The sequence below is a fragment of the Cibotium barometz genome, chromosome 11, assembly GCF_041138505.1.
Source record: "Cibotium barometz isolate CiBa-2024 chromosome 11, ASM4113850v1, whole genome shotgun sequence".
Lineage (NCBI taxonomy): Eukaryota > Viridiplantae > Streptophyta > Polypodiopsida > Cyatheales > Cibotiaceae > Cibotium > Cibotium barometz.
The window spans coordinates 58,145,594-58,166,941 of record NC_141056.1 but is presented as its reverse complement, the minus strand read 5'-3'; the positions used below and the strand labels follow the sequence as shown (position 1 = coordinate 58,166,941).

The 21,348-nt window shown below is 47.8% G+C and overlaps 1 protein-coding gene across 5 annotated transcripts in view; it reads right to left on the bottom strand.

Annotated features, from left to right (window-relative positions):
• The window catches only part of LOC147634384 (uncharacterized), a 99,484-nt gene that overhangs the window by 41,060 nt on the left and 37,076 nt on the right, over positions 1–21,348 (bottom strand). The gene's annotated exons all lie outside the window — the stretch shown is intronic.

The window sequence follows — 21,348 nt, the reverse complement described above, 5'->3', positions numbered from 1 at the left end:
TGCTGTACCTGCTGTACCAGCCACCATACCGACTGTACCAGCCACTGTACCTGCTGTACCAGCACTTGTACTGGCTGTACCAGCTTTTGTACTTGCTGTACCACCCATTGTACCAACTGTACCAGCTTTTGTACTTGTTGTACCCGCTGTACTAGCCATCGTACCTGTTGTTCCAGCCACTGTACCGGCTGTACCAGCCACTGTACCGACTGTACCGGCTGAATGGAGAGTTGTACTTGCTGTACCCTCTCTATTGCATGAAGACCCGTGGTTTTTGGGGAAGAATCAGTACCCACATGGAGGTATATGGATTATATTGTTGGCTCGGCATTTCTACAGCCAATGTTCCGGCTCAGTTGCCTTGTGTTGGGCTGTGTTATGGCATTTGTATATGGATAATCCGGCATCTCCCGTGGGGAGAGTAAGGCCCTCAAAGCTTGTACATGATATTATTCTCCTTGGGCAATAAAATACTCCAAGGGGGGGGTCGGCCCATTCCGGCCTCTATGCGGTGTCACACGTGCAAGCTCCATTTTCAGCATTTGTGGATGTTTTGTCCAGCTTTATGTTTTATGCAAAGTGATGATGGATATGTGTTAAGGCTGTGGCCATGTTTAAATGTTTTAATATGCATTGATGGTATCAACAAGTGTGTCAAAGGCCCTAGTCCCCCGGGCACTGCCGCCGCGAGTTACATGAATACAAAGATGTCACCAAGCGACTCCTAGATAACAAATGAGCCTGTCTGTAACAACAAGGGAGTGGAGGTGCTACCCCCCTCTTGAGCATCAGGCAATGCTCCAGACCTATGCTCTGCTGAACCTGAATGAGCCGTAACAAGAGTCGACTCCAACTCATAGGCATCAAGATAAAGCTGCAACTCCTAAGGTGAATCTGCTAAGTCACCCTCCTCCATCCACTCCGCATCCATCAGTGAACCTCCTCCATCCACTTTGTATCCATCAGTGAACAGCTCTTGAACTTCACAGGATAGCGACGGGAAACTTTACCCTGTACCTTATGTGCCAGTATCTGCTCCGGAATAAGAACCTCGTCAAGTTCCTCCACTTCCATCGAAGCCTCATTTGATACATCCTCAGGCACCCAAAACCTGCTTGCACTCCACCCAAGTGATAAGCACAAGTCCTCGATGAAGCATAGTAGATCACCACTGCTAAACATAGAAGGAAACTGTCTTCCGAACCCATGAAGCCTCTATGAAGATACCACCGGTGACAAACTGTCGAAAGCCATAGCCTTCAACGCATCTCCTGCACCATAACACTTCAACTGCTTCTTGTTCCTGGCCGACTACTTCTTGTCCTTGGTGTCTTTTCTCCTGAGCTTCATCTTCAGCTCTTGCTCTTCACCTCATATAGGCAAAGACACAATCCTGCACTTTGTCCTGCACTTCCTTTTCACTTTCCACATGTTGAAGCTTTTGATGTGACAACCACGGGCTCGCCTCCTTGGGAAAGTCGACGATGTGTCCCGGCAAACGGAACCTTGTAAACCGGCCTTCAGAAAGCAAAGGGCGGTGGAACAAACATTTGCACATAAAACACTTCAACACCATTGAGGACCTAGAAAAGGAAAACAAACAAGGGGAGCTAGAGTGCTCCTGCAAATAGTACACGGACACCGATTGGCCCCAAATCGCAGTGGCGCCCCTTGCGGTATTTCTTTAATTGAATATAAGAGCTTTGATTACAATATAAGGCTGGGAACTCAGCCGTCACAGTAGAACCCCTGAAGCCTGCAAAGAACCTGCATCTGGCTTCTTGTCCACACGGCATCCATAAACAAGTCCAGCCATTGTTCACATCGAAAGACTCTCTCACATTGAGTCTGCATACAGAAGCTTTCTCCCATGATCAAGGCTGCCACAACCATCCATAGCCTCTCACACTATGAACAGCATCACACCCTGACACATCCAGTGCTTCTGCATCACAACACAGACTCCCAAACTGTCTCTCAAAAGAGAACTCGCATCACAGCACAGCATACCATACAGTTGACACACCTGTACAAACCCTCTCTACCTTCCAAGGGTACTATCCATCTCTGTCATGGATTCCCTGTCCCCTGTCCTATCAGTATAGCAAGGCTGTACCAAACATGTGTCCATCCCTGTATCTTCTGCCTGCATGTGACCTATCTCCTGGAGAAACCCAAAAACATGTCTCTTCGTCAACAACGGCATACATCTAGTTACCTATTCTCTCATGAAACATCTGGCAACATAGAGATGCCCATATATGTAGGTCCCACTGTTCCTTTCTAGCAGGAAGAAAACAATCTGCTCCATGAGCACGCAGCCATGCGAGCTTGCTTCACTCCCATGCCAAGAAACATAACCAAATGACCTTGTACTTGCAGCCAAAAACCCAAGCACATAGCTGAATTTGCAGCCAAGCAAAAACAGCCCATAAACTGTCCCAAAACAGTCCCGAACCCAAATCAAAGAGAAGCTGAAAGTTCCATCAGATGAACGCCATCGACATGATGTCTATGTTCATGGAAAACCAACCTCTGTCCACCTTTGTATCAAGAGAAACCAGCCCCTTTCCACTCAGGAGAAGAGCACGCAACCCTGAGCGCCTGCAGTCTAGCCCTCCTGTGCACCAAGCGGGAGAGAGAGAGAAAAGAGCATGGGCCACAGCTTCAGCCCTCCCTCTACGGTTTCTCCTGCAACTTGCCACCCTCTACAAGGGCTTGAACAATCCGGTCGGCCAACAATCCTGACCACATGGAATCCAAGGCTGTACTTTTCTGCAGACCAGCCAGCCGCCTGGAGAGAGAAAGAAAACGCATCCTCCAAGAGCTAGAGAGAGAAAGAGAGAGAGAGAGAGAGAGAGAAAGCGCTGCAGTCTGCCAACTTTCCAAAAAGGGAGATAAAGAGTGGGTGAGCTTGCTGAGCTGTGCGCTGCCCTGCAATCTGCCCACCTGCGCTCCTTGGTGACCAGCCATCAAAGAAGAAGCACCCCCGTCTACTGGCCCGACTTGTAGCTAGAGAGGGAGAACCTCCACATGCTGTTCAGCCCCCATATGCCACCTGTAAACAGTCCGCCTGCCTGCAACTGTACTCTGTCCCTCTGTCCAGCCCACGTGCAGTCCATCCACGTGGAGGTTCAGGCCATCAGTCGCGACAGAGAAAGGCTTAGAAGCTCCCTCCTTCAGAATCCAGCAGTCGCCTCCAAAAAGCACATGCGCCTGTTGTAGGGATAGGCGCCTCTTTTGCCTGCTAGCCCTCCTTTAACCCAAAAAGGACACGTGGCCCCAAATATAGCATAAGGGCCACGTTTCTTTAATGAAGGGCTTAATAAATGATTTTAAAGGTTTTTAAACCTTCAAAGCTAAAATTCCTTTGTCCCCTTTCACACATGGGGTTATCCACACATGGGCTTCCATCTTCACTCCCACCTGATGCCATTTCACATTGTCCACCATGTCCCCGTGCACACCTGCATCTTGTCCAGAGAAAAACACAGGGTCGTGACAGGAGAAGTACCTACCGCTTGTAGAATTTACATACAACAACACGGTGCATGGATCTACACGAAAGGCCCCGTTTGAGATTGTTTATGGTAAGGTCGTTTTGTCACCACCTTCATACAAAGAAAGAGATGTTTGCAGTTGATGAGTATGTAAGAGACTTGGATATTGCCTTTATACAGGTGCGGACAGCCATTGCAAGGTCACAAGACAAACATAAAAAAGCTGCCAACAAGCATAGAAGGCAATTTGATGTCAAAGAGAATGATTGGGTATTGCTGAAATTCGAGAAAGCAAGAATTAGAAAAACGCCTAACAAAGAGAGTACATACCCTAAACTTGCAACCAGGTACTATGGGCCTTTTCAAGTGATCAAGAAGATCAATGAAGTGGCTTTCAGGTTGACATTGCCTAATCAGTGGCATATACACAATACTTTCCATGTGAGTCTCCTTCACAAATATCAAGGGCCGGAGCCCAGTGAACCAATCATTGAGAATCCACCAAAAGTGGATGAGCTTGAGGCAATTTTGCAACCAAAACAGATTGTGTATCACAAGGAACACATGCTTATTGCTAGCAAAGTTGTCAAGTGTTACCTTGTGAAGTTAAAGAATTATCTTTCCATTGATGCTAAATGGATAGATGAAGAGTTCTTTAGAGATTGCCCGCACTTGCTTCAGACGTATTTGGATGCTTTTCAATTGCGGACAACTGCTTAGAAGCTAGGGGGATGTCACCGTTTGGCCACCCAACTACCCGTGCTTTCTCTATATACATTGGACTAGTGTCCATGGAGTTGCATATGCTAGGGATTGATGCCACTCATGTGATACGGTGGACTTGGCTTTCCGTTGGGACTTGTGTTTGTGTGTACATGCCCGAAAATGCCTGGAGGATTGGTGTTCTATTGTGTCTGGTACCTCGTGTACTTGCTTGGAACACATCTATTTTGGTATAGTCTCATGAACGGCTAACATGGTTATGTGGCTTGTGATAGGTGGCAAGTATTGGTCAAAACCCAGCCTTAGAATTTAGCATTAATTTATAAGTGAGTGTGTACACACTTTATTAAGTTTTGGGCAACCAAAACTTACTTATAAACTATGACCAGCCCTATGTTCACACACATTGATGTCCCGAGTTGGACAAAGCTCAATGCCCACCACCCAAACCTTATCCTCTTTGTTTAAAGAGAGTAATCAGCCATGTGTCCATCCCAACTTGAACCCCATCTAGCTTTTCCTCTTTGCTTAACACCCTGGATGGACATCTCATCATCTCTCTCTTCGTTCTCTCTCTAGACGTTGGCGCCTCTGTTCATGAGGCTCTTTTGGCTGTATTTTCTGCACTTTCTCCTTGTCAACACCATATCCAAGCTTGGTAGTGTGTATTACAAGTTCCAAGAGTGTTTCCACTTCGTATTCACTCTCCTACACACTCCCAATGACTGAAATTCAGCAAAACAGCCGTAGGGGGGTGTGGATGCCTTCGATGGCTTTGTTGCATCGAGCTCTCTAGATGTGCCGCAGCAATGCTACTACAAATCTCCCATCTCTGGCTCAAACTAGGAGTCCAGTGACCACTAGATGGGACTGGGGCTAGGACTGGCACAGTCGAGATGCAAAGATGGGAGACCTGAAGGGCTAGCCCCCCACCTTCCTCCTCTTAAGCCATGACGACCTTGGCCTCAATGGCCCAAACAACACTACCCAATCTAATAGTACGGAAAGAGGCTCTCTCTTTAGTGAAGATGCAAAGAATCCACTGCCAAACTTGCTGAGCGTTCGGGCAATCCCAAAGACAATGTCACTGAGGCGGCCACATCTCAGACATGCTGATGGTCTACCTTCAATGGCCAACCATGAGCCAACCGCCAAACTCCTATGTGCTAGCAACCACAAAAAGAGTGATCTACTGAGATCGAAAACTGTATCCACTGCCAAACTTGCTGAGCGTTTGGGCAATCCCAAAGACAATGTCGTTGAGGCGGCCACATCTCGGACATGCTGATGGTCTACCTTTAATGGCCAACCATGAGCCAACCGCCAAACTCCTATGTGCTAGCAACCACAAAAAGAGTGATCTACTGAGATCAAAAACTGTCCCAGAGTCTCTTCTAGAAATCCAAGAGAAAGCGTGGTGAGAGGCCCTTAGACTGCCAATGTCTTGTTGGTGTTGGAGTGCCCTCGACCTTGGGCATCTGGATCCTATGGCCAAGCCATGCGGTGTATGCAAAAAATGAGGCACTCGGAGTCTCCTCCCTATTTTGCACTGTGTAGGATCACAAAAAGTCCACTCCACAGAATGGGCCGGCTCCCCCAAATCCATAAACGCCAGAGTCTCTCCCTGGCCACCTTGGCTGGTGGTGGGTCAATGTGCCACTCATGTGCATGGAATCCGATCATCTTCACCGTCTGTAACGTGCATCCCCTGAAGTCCTCCAAGGGGGGCTTTGATCTCACTAATCTGCCATGAGGTCCAATCGAAAAGGTGAGCAAGGCGGAGCTCTCATCCACACCATGAACTGCCAAGAGAATATCATGCATGGTGAACACTCCGAGCCACTGCGGGGGAATAGGGTCAAGGATCACGGTCAGCCAATCCGGAGGAATGGTAGAGTTGATGTCGAGGTTGAGTCTGTCCCTACATCTGATCCCAGTCAGGCCCCTCTCTTGAGCCACTGGGGGAGTTGTCCGAATGAAGTTGGGGTGGGCGGAGAGCCAACCCAAAATCCACACGACTTGTGCCAATTGATCTGCGCTCCTAATGCGCAATATAAGATCTCTATCACCTTTGTAAATCTCTAAAGATTCCCCACGTCTCCTGATAAGTATGTTGTCGTGTCATCTAGTCTAGCAGCTCCTCCTATGCACGGATGGGGAGATACAATTCTTGGAGCCCAATCTCCTAAGCTGAGAGAAAACTACTCATGGCCTTGGCAACAAATAGAAAGAGATATGGCGCTAGAGGGCAGCCCTGCCGGACCGAGCGAGAAAGGGGAAATCTGTCACCTCTGGCTACCTGAATGAGAACTTAACTGTGAGAGGCCGAGTATAGTCCAGAAACACCATGGATCCACTCCTCCAGATATCCCATCCGGCACATCGTCCCCTCCAGAAAGCCCCAGTCAACTCTATCGTAGGCTTTTCAAAATCCAATAGGAGCACAATGTGATCCTGCCGGTGCATCTTGGCCGAAGCAGTCACCTCCCAAAAAGTGAAGATGTTGTCCCAGAATGCTATGATCCTAACAAAACCTGTCCGAGTATCATGAATCAAGTCAGGGAGGAAGGGCTAAAGTCTCCGGTTGATGGCAGAATCTCGGTCCCAAGGAGGGTGATGGGTCTCCGCTGCCAAATCTTCAAATCGTTCACCACCCTCTTTGGGAATCAAGTGTATTAGACCCTCTAAAAGCCTCTCTGGCATGGCACTTGTAGTCATAATCTCATTGAAGGCTGTTCTAAGGCCGCCTTCCATGAGATCCTAGTGACAAAGAAAAAAGGAGATTGGAAGCCCGTTTGCTCCCTGGCATTCCCCCCTAGGGACTGCCGTCAAGGCCTCCGCCACCTCCTCAGCTATGAAGGGAGTCAATAGAAAAGTCCGAAGAGCGGAGTAAACCACCTCTCTCGTGTGCCGCTAGATCCTCTCTCGCGCATCCACCACCTGACTCTGAAAAGGAGCCACCCGTGAGAAGGGATCTGAAAAAATTTGTGGTTCTGGCTCTCACATGGGGGGGGGGGGGGGTTTCAGATATGATTGATCCATCTTGGCCTCAGAACCTGTAGATATCATCTCTTTGCCTATGGGGGCCTGAAATCTCAAAGAAATCAATGACTCTATCTCTCGCATGCATCCAAAAGGAAGCCTCGCATGGTATTTGTACTCCACCCTCCGCTCCTCTATGGCTCTGAGCTTTGTACCGGCGGCACTGAAGTCCATGGGCTATTTGGGGAGCTCTCCTGAAGTCACTGAAGAGAAGCAAGGCCTCAACAAATGCTCCTCTCCTGCTCACGGAATCCAGTCAATCTGCTCTATGCTACCTCTTGTAGTGAATTACCGATCTCACCTAGGCTTGCAACCAAGGTGCTACTGAGGTTAATCCTGATAGAAAATCCAGCCCCTCTCATACCTGCTTTATCCTGCTGCATATCTCAAAGTCTTGGATGAGGCTGTAACTATTTGGTCCTCTAGTTCTATTTCACATGATGAAACCCATGACTGGACACCAGACACGTGAAAGAAGACATGGGGACAAGGTCCATAAGGTTTGATTAAGAAAAAGCACCATTCTTGGTCAAAAAGCAAGAAAAAGCAAAAAGTCAAACAGGGTTGACCGCGAGCCAAGGGCACCATTGGAAAGAGGAGACTGAGCCGGACCAAAAAGCTAAAAGGCGCTTTCTCAAAAAGCAGCTCTAAGGCCAAAAAGCAAGGCCTTAAAGCCAGAAAAGCAAAGCACCAAAAGTTGAGTAATATTTTATTAATACAAGTAAAAAGAGTATAAGCAAAGGCAAAAAGAGAAAAGCAAAGCATAAAAAGGCAAAGCAAAAGCATGACGGCTTTTTGGCAAAAAGCAAGGTCTCTTACAAGTATAAAAAGGATTGGACTTCTCTTGTAGTACCATGAACAAGATCATTGAAGATTTAAGGAGATCGTGGAGTGTGTGTGGACATCTTCATGATCATGATCATGAAGAGTTTCTTCTTCGCCATCAACACCTTCTCCAACTTGCTTTTCAGATGTACAGTCAGCCCTAGACTTGTATGGGCATATGCATGGGCGAAACGGATGCATGTACGGACATGTACGGATAGAAATTTCAAAAACCCTAAAAACTGCTTTTTGGATGTTTCTATTGCCCAAAAACCATTAAAACAGGTTTTATATCAGTTTTCTTGCGAGAGAGAGCTTTTCCATGGTTTTCGTCATGGACAAGGCTACAGGAGTTGTGGAGATTACTCATGGGATGAGCGAGTGTTTCTTGGACTTGGACATATAGCTTAGACATGGAGAACTTGGACATAGAGCTTGGACATGGAACATGAAGCTTGGACATAAACATGGAGCTTGGACATATAGGTTTGGCATGAAGCTTGGACATGAACATGGAACTTGGACTTGGACTTGGACTTGGATTTGGATTTGGATTCCTTGGACTTGGATTCATTGGATTTAGATTTGGATATTTGGATTTGGTACTTCCCCGGTGAGAGATACTTGTGTGTCATCCCCGTGGTGTGCTCAACATCAGAGATCTTGTACGTCGACATCGACATCAACATCAACTTGGATATCCTACATCGACATATTTGTTTGTTTTGTATTCATTGATTGTATTGATCTTGGCCAGCGTGCCCGTGGATTGTTCCTGAATAAATTCCTAAAAGGGGGCGGGACTTGTTCCCCACTCAATGTGGTGTACTGTGCAAGATCCCCATTCCCTTTTCTCTCTCCCCTCTCTCTTTATATTTTTATCTCTTGGACACGTGGTTGAGTCTATCACTACACGCCCCACTAGGCTTACAGTGGTATCAGAGCAAGATTTCTCTTAAAGAAACTTTCTTGGGGTATGTCGAGAGCAGAGGGAGACCAAGGGCCTAATGAAGGGAACAACTATAAGGCCGATCCAGGACTTCAGGATGGAAACCAGGGTCATCCGAAGAATATCATGACTTTCAGCAGTTCAGACGACCTCTCAAAGACAAAGAATTTATTTCTTGGAGAACCAAAAGGGAACAGGAGCAAATTTCTGCAGATTTCATCAAGGATTGAGCCACTGAAGTTGAAAGAGTCGAAGCTGCTAAAGCCTATTTTTGAGTCACCATTGCAGAAGGATCTAGAGCTACCCGCTCTATTTATCATGGAGAAGACAAGGAAGCTACTCCTAGGCCTACTCTTTCAGATGCAGTTTCCTCCAAACAAGTAAGGGAAAGGAAGGCAAAGAAGCCAAAGAGATCGGAAGATCATCAGATTGACATCACGCGAGGAAGTTCGACAGATGGTTTGCAGTGGTGCTTAGCCTATTGCATGTTTTGACAAATAAAGCCATGGGATCTTTGTGGACCAAAGCTGAAACAGAATCCTTTTGAAGCATTGAGACTTTATGCTAGTAAAAAAACCAGTGTTGGATATTCTAGACCCTTTTTTTTGTGGTTGAACATGATGAGATTGCATTGGAGCGGTCTTGAACCTATTGTGGCCGATGAATGTCAAAGCCAACAAGGAAGCATATGCATTATCTCGGAGACCCTTGAGCCATGCAGTTTCTATGGGTTACCATATGGATTTCACTTTGATGAAGAATCCTTATGCTACCAAAGAGGATTTCAAAGATGTTTTGCAACAGATTGCAGAATAGAAATTTGGTTACTTTTTATGTCATCAAGAAGGGTTTTCTTATGATACAAACCTAGGTCATGTGTTAACACAAGGAATAAAGACCAAAGTAATGGAAGAGTGTCATGCTTCTCCATACATGGGGCATGGAGACACCTTGACTACACTTCAAGCTTTGGAGAGCTATTTTTATTGGCCTAGTATGAGAAACACATTGAGCTTTATGATTCGAGAATGTTTGTTTTGTCATAAGGTCAAGTTTGATCGACAAACACCAGCACGATTATTGCACCCATTGAATGATCTATGGGAGAATATTGCTAACGATTTTATCTTTGGATTGCCGAAGTCAGGGAATGATGGTATATGGCCCTTTCAGGATACCAAGAAGATCAACCATGTTATCCCCAGAAGAACTTGTTTTGAAGAATCCACCAAGGGTGGAAGAGCCAGAACAGATTGTGTTTCATTCTGTGAGAAACAGTGGAAAAACACTGGTTAGAAAGTTCCTCTTGGGATTCAAGAGTTATTCGCCGGCTAGAAAGTTCCTCTTGGACGTGAAATGGATGCCAGAGGAGTACTTCTAGGACTATCTAGATATACTTCAAGCTTATGAGCATTGAGTAAGTGGTTGGTCGAGATGTATTTGAAGTATAGATATGGACGTCTTGCCATCAAGAAAGATTCAAGAGGAAGGGATCATACCTCTAGCCCTCTTCACTGTATATATATTGGATTGGAATTGATCATTATTTTGTTTATAATGGTTATTTGGACATGCTCTAGTTTGGGTGTGGCAAGATGCCACAAAGCCCAAGAAGCAAGATTTCAGTCCAGTTTGGACTCCCCTTTTCTCCGACTGTCTCACGAGGATACCAACCGGATTATCCAGTTAGATCTTCTCATCCTCTACACCCATTGCACATGGATCACACCTCCGAAGCTCCCCACGAAGATGCACTTCTACAGAGATCACTTCTTCACACTCATTGAGGATGGATTCATCCAACAGCCAGGCTACTTGAGTGTTCACATGTCCCATGCCATGCGGATTATGATTGGCCAGATACGGGTTTCATCCCACCGCCTTAGAGTGGAGACAGGTAGAGTTGAGCGCATCTTTAGAGCCGGGAAGCTCATACATAGACCCAGAGAGGAGAGGATCTGTCGATTATGCCACACAGAGGTTGAGACGGAGGAGCATTACATATGCCGCTACCAGTATACTATGAGATCCGCAGGACGTTTCACTGTCTATTTCGTGAGGGATTTGGTCCACTCTCCAGGATCATTGACTTCCAGGACCAACGTTGCCTAGGCCTTTTCCTATTTGAGCTCCGCAGACATGGGGACACCTTCTTGAGAGAGAGCTTCGGCCCCAGCCACCCCGCCCCCTCTCTCGCCAGCCAACCATCACCAGTTTCTTCCGGACCCAGGAGGTGGAGGACACCGACATAGTGAATCTTGTGGACCCTCCACGAGCTGCTCTAGACCTACCTTTTCCTAGAGGAGTTACCTCGGACCACGAGCCTCCGCACTCCAACGTGCCCGACGCCCTTGGCCCCCCTCGTCGGCCACGATCACCTCATCAACTCCAGATGCAAGACATGATCCACCGCCATCGAGCTACCTTTCCACGTGACATAGCTGAGGGAGACCTCTCGGCCATACTCATTAGCCCCATGCTTGATATTTTGGAGAGTGGTATACCATCTACTCGGAGCTGATGTTGCTCGTGTTTCTATGTTCTTAGTATTCCATGATGAGTTTCCATGGACAGTTTTGTATCACCCCAGTGAGATAGCTATGTTTACGATTTCTTTCTGTTTTATTTTCCATTCCATGATGAGATATGCCATGGACATTTTGTATCACTTTGGTCTCATAGGCCCATTGGGTCTTTAGTAGACGCTTAATATCTCTCTCATGTACCCCATTTTGACTAGTAGCATTAGCTTCCCACTCTCCCTAGTTGCTGCTTCTGGATGCTCCCTACTGATGTATTGTAGGGCTAGATACTTACCTTCAATTCTTTCTTTTCTTTTCCAGACAGTGTATAAGATCTCACATGGTTGTAACTTTGGTCTCATAGGTCACTTTGGCCTTTTGAAGACGTTAATATAACATTTCATTTCATTTCTCTCTCTCTCTCTCTCTATTCCCCCATCAGCCACCCCTACCCCCACCCTCAGACCCCTGCCCCACCACCTCCACCTTCTTCACAAAGGGCATGGTTCTCAAGGCCATTCGTAGACTACGCAATGGGCGAGGCCAAAATCATAAGGGACTCACTGCCGAGTACATCTCGCATGCCCATGATCCCCTAGCGCCCCTACTAGCCTACATGTTCAATAGAGCCCCTTGTGAAGGATTTCCACCCTCTTGGTCCACCAACACCATCACCCCCATCTTCAAAGCCGGAGATCCACTTCATCCTAATAACTACAGGATGATCGTGATTGGTGTCACGACCCTGTGTTTTTCTCTGGACAAGATGCAGGTGTGCACGGGGATATGGTGGACAGTGTGAATGGCATCAGGTCGGAGTCAAAAAGTAAACCCATGTGTGGACAACCCCAAGTGTGAAGGGGGGGTCAAGTGATTAAAGTTCTCTCTCATAACCCATGGTGACAAAGGGTTTTGGAGGGGACAAAGGTTTAAAAGCCTTTAAAAATAAAAGAATCCCTTTTTTGGGGATAATCGTGGCCCTTATGCTATTTTGGGGCCACGTGTGTGCTTTTGGAAAAAAGGACGGCTGGCTGAAGCGTGGAAGGGCAGGCGTGGAGTTTCTAAGAGAGAAAAAGCGCAAACAGGCTGCAGGCTGCACCGCTTGGATTCCTGCTTTTGGGGGGATAGTGGACAGGCTCCAGGCGTGGAGATCTTGTTGGAAAAAAAGAAGCGCATGCTGATGGCAGGCGTGGAAAGGACTGATGCACAGAACCGGCTGATGGGCTGCGCTGAAATACACACAACCTGAACTCCACAGACAGGCTTGCTTTTTGGGAAAAGTACACGGGCTGGTTGCTGTTCAGCAGAGAAGACAGGCGCAGACTGAATCCTTCTTCTTCTTCTTGGCTTTTGGAGGGCTGTCTGGCCTGCTGCACAACAGCATACACAGGCGCCTTCTAGATCTCTCTCCTTTTCCTGTGTTTTTAGCAAGAGACTGGCTGGCTACACTGCTGTCCATACAGGCAGAGCTGACATCGAAACGTGGACTGTAGGAGGGAGTGCAAGGCTGGACAGCAGGTCCACCTACAAGTGTTCTCTCTCTCTCCCTATCACGTCGAATCAGGTGCTGGACTGCAGGCGGCTGCAGGACAAGAAGGCAGGACACAACGGGGCTTTTCCTCGTGTCTTTTTCTCTCTTGTGGAAAGCGACATAAAGACTGTAAGTCTCTCTTTCTTTGTGAGCAAGTGGGACTGCAGGTGATGTCTTTCGGAGTCTCTCTTTTCACTGGCTCAAGACTGTTCCAGAGTGGTTCTCTCTAGCCCTTTGTGAGAGGAAGGGTTTGGCAGTTCAGAGGGTGGAAACAGGACTGTGTATGGGCTGTTTTTGTTTGGCTGCAAATTCAGCTATGTACTTGGTTTTTTGGCTGCAAGTACAGGTCACTTGAATATGTTTCTTGGCATGGGAGTGATGCAAGCTCGCATGGCTACGTGCTCATGGAGCAGATTGTTTTCTTCCTGCTAGAAAGGAACAAAGGGACCTACAGTTATGGGCATCTCTATGTTTCCAGATGTTTCATGAAGGAACAGGTAACTAGATGTATGCCGTTGTTGGCACTGTTGTTGAATGGTGCCATGAATGGTTCTGTATGGAAACAGGACAAAAGTTTCAAAGGGAAACAGGCCTGAGGGTTTCATGTGGAAACAGGTCGTAGGTTTCTCGAGGAAACATGTATTTGGGTTTCTCCAGGAGATAGGTCACATGCACGCAAAAGGTACAGGAATGGACACATGCTTGGTACAGCCTTGCTACTGATTGGACAGGGGACAGGGAATCCATGACAGAGATGGATAGTACCCTTGGAAGGTAGAGAGGGTTGGTACAGGTGTGTCGACTGTATGGTATGCTGTGCTATGATGCGAGTTCTCTTTTGAGAGACAGTTTGGGAGTTTGTGTTGTGATGCAAAAGCACTGGATGTGTCAGGGTGTGATGCTGTTCATAGTGTGAGAGGCTATGGATGGTTGTGGCAGCCTTGATCATGGGAGAAAGCTTCTGTATGCAGACTCAATGTGAGAGAGTCTTTCGATGTGAACAATGGCTGGACTTGTTTGGGGATGCCGTGTGGATTTGAAGCCAGATGCAGGTTCTTTGCAGGCTTCAGAAGTTCTACTGTGACGGCTGAGTTTCCAGCCTTATATTGTAATCAAAGCTCTTTTAATCAATTAAAGAAATACCGCAAGGGGCGCCACTGCGATTTGGGGCCAATCGGTGTCCGTGTACGGTTCAGCAGGGCATAGGTCTGGAGCATTGCCTGATGCTCAAGAGGGGGGTAGCACCTCCGCTCCCTTGTTACAGACAGACTCAGTTGTTATCTAGGAGTCGCTTGGTGACATCTTTGTATTCACCCGAAGGTACTGAGGCTGACAGTACATCTGCTTATGGGACTTCTATGATATTGTGTACTAGTCACATGAGATGGTAAAGTTGGCAGTCGCGCGCACCTTGAACTAAAACTACAACTATGGATAACTCTATGAAGGGCATAAGTCTTGCGAGCACTCCTAGAGTTGGTTTGGTTCATGGAAATATGGATCGAACTCTATTTGTGCATGTATGCATACACTTTTTGAGGTAGAGGTATTTTTGTATTCTGGTGCCATTGGATCCAGGTACCATTGAGAATACATTGGGAAATACTCTGCATTGTGTCATGTGCTGCATGTATGTTGGTATGATACATCAAGTGCTTTATTATGTCATGAATGCACCACTGGGTGTGACTCCTGCGGGATGGCCATGAGACATACGTGGGAAGTACTTAGTGGATGTAGTGTTTGGATGCATTGAGTGCTTTCATATGCTCATGTTGTACCTTCAGTCGTGGGTCCTGCGGGATGCCCATGGGTGTAAGGCTTGCGAGCAGCCCTTAGACTGTTACTTTGGAGTAGGTAGAGCATTTTGAGGAGCATATAGTTTGCGAATGCATATATGTGTCATGCATATGTTTGTCATATGTAGAATGATGCATGGTTTTGTTTTTGGCTAACACAGTTAACGTGTTTCCATTTGGTTTTAGACTTTTGCTGTAGGTTCTGAAGGAACAACCAAGAGGTGTTTGTCACTTTGGCGTGACAGTGTGGCCTATTGTGCAGGATGATTTTTTTTTTTTTCATCACCTTGATGCCTGTGAGGGCCATTGCTTTTGTCATATGGGGAGTCTTTGCTCATAAGATGCCTTACTTTGCCATTGAGTGCAATCGAGGACGTTTGCCATTTTTCAAGAGGGGAGTATGTCACGACCCTGTGTTTTTCTCTCGACAAGAACTTGTTTGGGGATGCCGTGTGGATTTGAAGCCAGATGCAGGTTCTTTGCAGGCTTCAGGAGTTCTACTGTGACGGCTGAGTTCCCAGCCTTATATTGTAATCAAAGCTCTTTTAATCAATTAAAGAAATACCGCAAGGGGCGCCACTGCGATTTGGGGCCAATCGGTGTCCGTGTACTGTTTGCAGGAGCACTCTAGCTCCCCATGTTTGTTTTCCTTTTCTAGGTCTTCAATGGCGTTGAAGTGTTTTATGTGCGAGTGTTTGTTTCACCGCCCTTTGCTTTCTGAAGGCCGGTTTCAATTGGCCACACATTGGCCAAGCTCTATGGATCAGTGCTAGAGGCGGAGCTCAGTTCATTTGCAGAGAGGGGGATGCAGAGCCTCAGGACAGGCTGGCTTTCAGAGGAGCTATTCTATCCTTGACCACATCTTCACCCTCCATGCCATTATCGTGGAGGGTAGAGCACAACATCAGAGGTATTACTACTCCTTTGTGGATTTCCGCAAAGCTTTTGATACCGTACCCCGAGCCCGCCTCTTACACCGTCTACAGGAGATCGGAGTCCCATCTGACATGGTTTGGAGCATCATCGCCCTCTATGAGTCTGTCACTGGACGAGTGAGAGCCCCAGGAGGTACATCACAGGAGATTTCCAGCACCATTGGGGTGAAACAGGGCTGCCCTCTATCACCCACTCTTTTCGGCCTCTACATTAACGAGATCTCGAGCTTTACTGATGGATTAGGTGGGGCTGGTCCCACACTGGCAGCATATTGATCCCCATACTACTTTATGCAGATGACATCGTCCTCCTCTCAAACTCAGCCGAAGGGCTTCAGAGACAGTTGGATGCCTTACATGACTTTTGCACTCAGCGGGACCTCTCTGCTGTTAACCTTGGTAAAACCAAGGTAATGGTCTTCAATACCTCCCACCCCGTCACATCCAGATTGAGCTTCACATATAGAGGGGATCCTGTGGAGATTGTCTCATCCTATGTCTACCTTGGTGTCACTTTCAGCGGCCCACACTTTACCATGCTTCCCGCAGCACATGCCAGAGTGACGCAGGGATATGCAGCCTTGAGCTTACTTGAGCGGAAGGGCTTCCAGGAGCCCAGGATGAAGGGCTGGCTTTTTGACACCCTCGTCACACCAACCTTGATGTATGGAGCAGCTTTTTGGGGGCCAGATTTATCCGATGAGGATTGGCAGCGAGTTGAGAGGCCCCATGTCATGATGTTCTCCCGTATGATCCGCAACAAACCATCAGTCCCACACCAGATCATCCAGGCAGAGTTTGCTGCAGCCCCGATGGTAGTGGAGGCACTCTTCCAGACAGTCACGCACCTTCATCGCATCAGTCACATGGATCCACACAGGTACCCGAGGCTTGCCCTGGAGTCCTCCAGACAGCTAGCACTTGAGGGGGACTCTGGAGTATGGTATGCACTGGTTTCCACTTGGTTCTCAGTATACAGGCTCTGCATGGACCGCCTACCCCCCCTTCAGTACAGTTTGGACTCCCCTTTTTTCCAGCTGTCTCACGAGGATACCAGCCGAGTTATCCGGTCAGATCTTCTTAGCCTCTACACACATTGCACATGGATCACACCCCTAGAGCTCCCCACGAAGATGCACTTTTAGAGAGACCACTTCCTCACACTCACTGAGGATGGATTCATCCAATAGCCAGGCTACTTGAGTGTTCACGTCCCATGCCATGCGGATTGCGATTGGCCAGATACGGGTTTCTTCCCACCGCCTCAGAGTGGAGACGGGTAGAGCTGAGTGCATCTTCAGAGCCGGGAAGCTCGTAGGGACACCTAGAGAGGAGAGGATCTGCCGACTATGCCACACAGAGGTTGAGATGGAGGAGCATAACATATGCCGCTTCCCAGTATACTATGAGATCCACGGGAGGTTTCACGGTCTATTTCGTGAGGCATTCGGTCCACTCTCCAGGATCATTGACTTCCAGGACCACCGTTGCCTAGGCCTCTTCCTGCTTGAGCTCCGAAGACACAGGGACACCTTCTTGAGACACAAGCCCTAGCCACCTTGCCCCCTCCCTCGGCAGCCAACCATCACCAGTTTCTTAGGGACCTAGGAGGTGGAGAAAACCGACATAGTGCATTTTGTGGACCCTCCACGAGTTGCTGTGGACCTACCTCACCCAAGAGGAGTTCCCTCAGACCAAGCCTCTGCACTCCAGCGTGCCCGACGCCCTCGACCCCCCCGTCGGCCACAATCACCTCATCAGCTCTGAATCCAGGACATGCTCCACCGCCATCGAGCTACCTTTCCATGTGACATAGCTGAGGGAGACCTCTCGGCCATACTCGCCAACCCCATGCTTGACATTTTGGAGAGTGGTATACCATCTACTCGGAGCTCATGTTGCTCCCATGTTTTTATGTTCTTAGTTTTCCATGACGAGTTTCCATGGACAATTTTGTATCACCCCAATGAGATAGCTATATTTATGTTTTCATTCTGTTATATTTTCCATTCCATGATGAGATATGCCATGGACATTATTGTACCACTTTGGTCTCATAGGCCCATTGGGTCTTTAGTAGACGCTTAATATATCTTTCTTTCTCTCTCTCTCTCTCTCTCTCTCTCTCTCTCTCTCTCTCTCTCATGGTTGTAACTTTGGTCTCATAGGTCACTTTGGCCTTTTGAAGACGTTAATATAACATTTCATTTCTTCTCTCTCTCTCTCTCTCTCTCTCTCTCTCTCTCTCTCTCTCTCTCTCTCTCTCTCTATATATATATATATATATATATATATATATATCTGCACTTGTCTCTCTATCTTGGATGTTGTCTTCGTTGCGAAAAATTGCTGAATTCTGTCCATTGAAGTTACTGATTCTACCCATCAAGCTTCCACATTTTACAGTCATCGATGCGCACATCATGCAAATGATGAGAGAGCTTGACTAGGTGCCCTTGGATGGTGGCAGACACCGACTCCGTATCCCATTCCGTCCTTGGATCATTGCACCACTCTTTGCATGGAGAACCTGCAGTGGTGAAACACCACACAAATCTGAATGGGAGCCACTGTCTTCTCAAAAATACCGGTTCCTTCGACAGAGAGACATCGAAAGAAACTGTAATCCACTGGCTGCCCGAGAACCCTAGAAGGGCCGCCTTGCGACTCTAGCAAAAGAGCCCTCACTGGAGAGGTGGCGATGGTTATCTCAACTGGCTCTAAGAAACGATGAATCAAGCAGTGGACTGAACTCGCCAGCTGCCTCCGCTCCAGGTTTGGCACGGCTAGTGGGCAGCGTGAATGCTCCGGAGAGGCGGGATGAGGGGGGAGAAGGGGCAGCGAAGGAGTTAGGTCAGAGGAAGCTACTAAGGGGAGGGTTGAAGATGAAGGTTGGGGAGGAGGCTTGGGGGACAACTGAGGGGTGGGAGAAGGAAGAGGAGGGGAGGAATCCTCCTGGGAGGAAGGGTTCACCAAAGGCTTGGTTGGGCCAGAGGGCCCCACTGGGATTTGGGAACCTGGAGAGGAATCTCAGTGAGGTTACGGCCTCCAAACAAATGAGGCCGGAGGTGGGTTCCTCAAGGTAACCTGGGGGGGGGGGGGGGTGGCGCATCACTGTCGGAGATAAATACTCGAAACGGTTCTCTGCTAAAACTGTATCCTCCTGCGCTCTGCGAGCCTAGAACGCTCGGCGGTGCCGCTATGCCGGGAAGCCGACTGGTGGCTCCGCCGTCTCCAACCAACGGTCTGCCACTCTCCGGCATCAATATCAATTGTGGCCGGATCCTAGTGCTCTGTTGCCTAGGAGCCAGCTTCCCTCCCACCCGCCTAAAGAGGATCTGAGCTGGGACCGAGGGGGTGGACCACTCGAGGCGGTCTCCTAGACTGATGGCGAGGACAAGCTCTAGCGAGATGTCCCATATGTTTGCATATGAAGCATTGGCTTGGGAGACCAAAGCACTCCACTCTCTGCAGAATAGGGGCTCCTCAGAGACAAGGAAGAGATATGGCATGCGGCACTATCTCTGGAGAGGTTATGCCGATATGAAGAGATGGAATCCCGGCCACCCGAGCAAGAACCAAAGCGGCGGTGGAGGGGGATTCCATCACTCTCCTGATAGCACCACCTATCACCGAGAGGAGAGGAAGGTATTCCTTCCTTAGGCCTGGGAAGCAGACTGTAACAAGAAAGCCTGAAATGCCAACCAAAGGGACAGATGCTGGGTCAAAGCTGTGTTGCCACCTCGCAAAGAAGGCCTAGGCCGTACAGAGTGCGGCAAGGCTTAGCTGCATGACTTTGTCCAACACCGTTGGCAAGTCGAACTCAACCTGGTAGTAGCCGCGTCCCAAAGGGTGAATATCAGTAATCTTTCCAGGTGTGCCAAGGAGGCTAGCCTGTAAACAAATCCTAGAGCTATCCACACGTCGGGCGGCTACCCACAATCTTGCATACCAAGATGGAGGCCTCTAAGGATGCGACTGTCGAAGCAAGGAGCTAGAGGTCCGCTTCAGAAAAGGCAAGGCAAAGGATGGTGGCCTCGGTCGGGAATAACGGAGCAACTGCCATGGAGTCCTCCTAGGGGTTCAAGACCAGAAGAGGCCAAAACTTGTTGAAAGAAAGAGCTACCCGAGTGCTGAAAACCTGCCTTGATAAAAACACAGGAGGGGAGGGGAGGGGAGGGGAGGCGAGTGGGGGTACGGGGAGCAGGAAGGGAAAGAAGGATAAGGTGGGAAGGCAGAGCGGCCAACAACAGGCGAGGGAGAAGAGCTACTTCTTTCACCTCTACTCCTTCCTTCGTTCCCCTCTTCTTCTCTTCTTCTCTCCTTCTCTTCTCCCTTGCTCTTCTTCTCCTTTTCTCTTCTCCTCCTCTCTTCTTTTTTCTTTTTCTTCATACACCATCCTTCAATGTCTTAAATCTTTCCCAATTTCGATCATCTCTTCTTCAATTTCTTAAGAATCCTTGATTGAACCACTTGTGGCATCTAATCATGCAAAATTGCCATGATGCCTCACCAAAATAAGGATGGTTCCGCAAGATGTGTGAGAAGACACCATTTTTTCATCATTACACTATGTTTTTAGATGGCTACTATAAGCTCTAAGTATTTATACTTTATGAAATTATTGATTTTTCGAAACCTCACAGTTTCTTAGCCAAGGGACGAAACCTTTCGAAACAAAACCTGAAAAACCTCGAAACGAAAAAAACTTCAAAACGTTTCTTGTGACTATGCTGGTGACACACATGAAGCCACGTATAGAGATGGCATTCTTGGATACTTACATGTTCACACTCATGGAGCAACTCTCTACCTTGCCATTGGTGCCATTCCTTGGGAGTACCACACGTTAGTTGGTTTATTTTATGGCCATTTACAACACACATTTCACATGGTGGTGGTCTTCACCTTGAAGGTCTCAATACACACTGTTTATCCAGAAGATGGAGACCTCTTACATAATGGATGGTATTAAATTCTGACATCACACAAGCCTGCCATAATGGTAGCAATGAGCCCCACACATGCTCCCATTGCTCTTCAAAGTGCATGACCACTTCATTTTGTAATAATAATCCGTACTAAATGCCCTAGATTGAGAAGGGTGAACCCATCCAAGCCAGGGATGGAAACCTGATGAGGGAAGGGTTGAGGGACGATCAAACTGAGCAAAGGGATACCTGCACCAAAGTCAACCTGGCAGTCCTAGACAACCCTGGCACCAGCCCATGATGCAACCCTATCCCAAAAGTGACCTCATGGTACTCTTTTGGTAGGCCTTGGAATCAATCTAAGACCAAGATATCCATATTGGAGAATTGCGAGTCATGCTCAGGTGAGAAATCATGCATGATGCCACCATGAAGCTAAATATGATGTCAAATCGTGAGGGCAATAGGGCTAGGTGATAAGGCTATCTTGCAAGCGAATGTGGATGGTGTCAATCGAGATAGTCCACTAGGGAGAAGCCTTAACCAAGAAGTTGAATGCTGGTGATGTGTGTATGCTCACAGCCTCCCCTC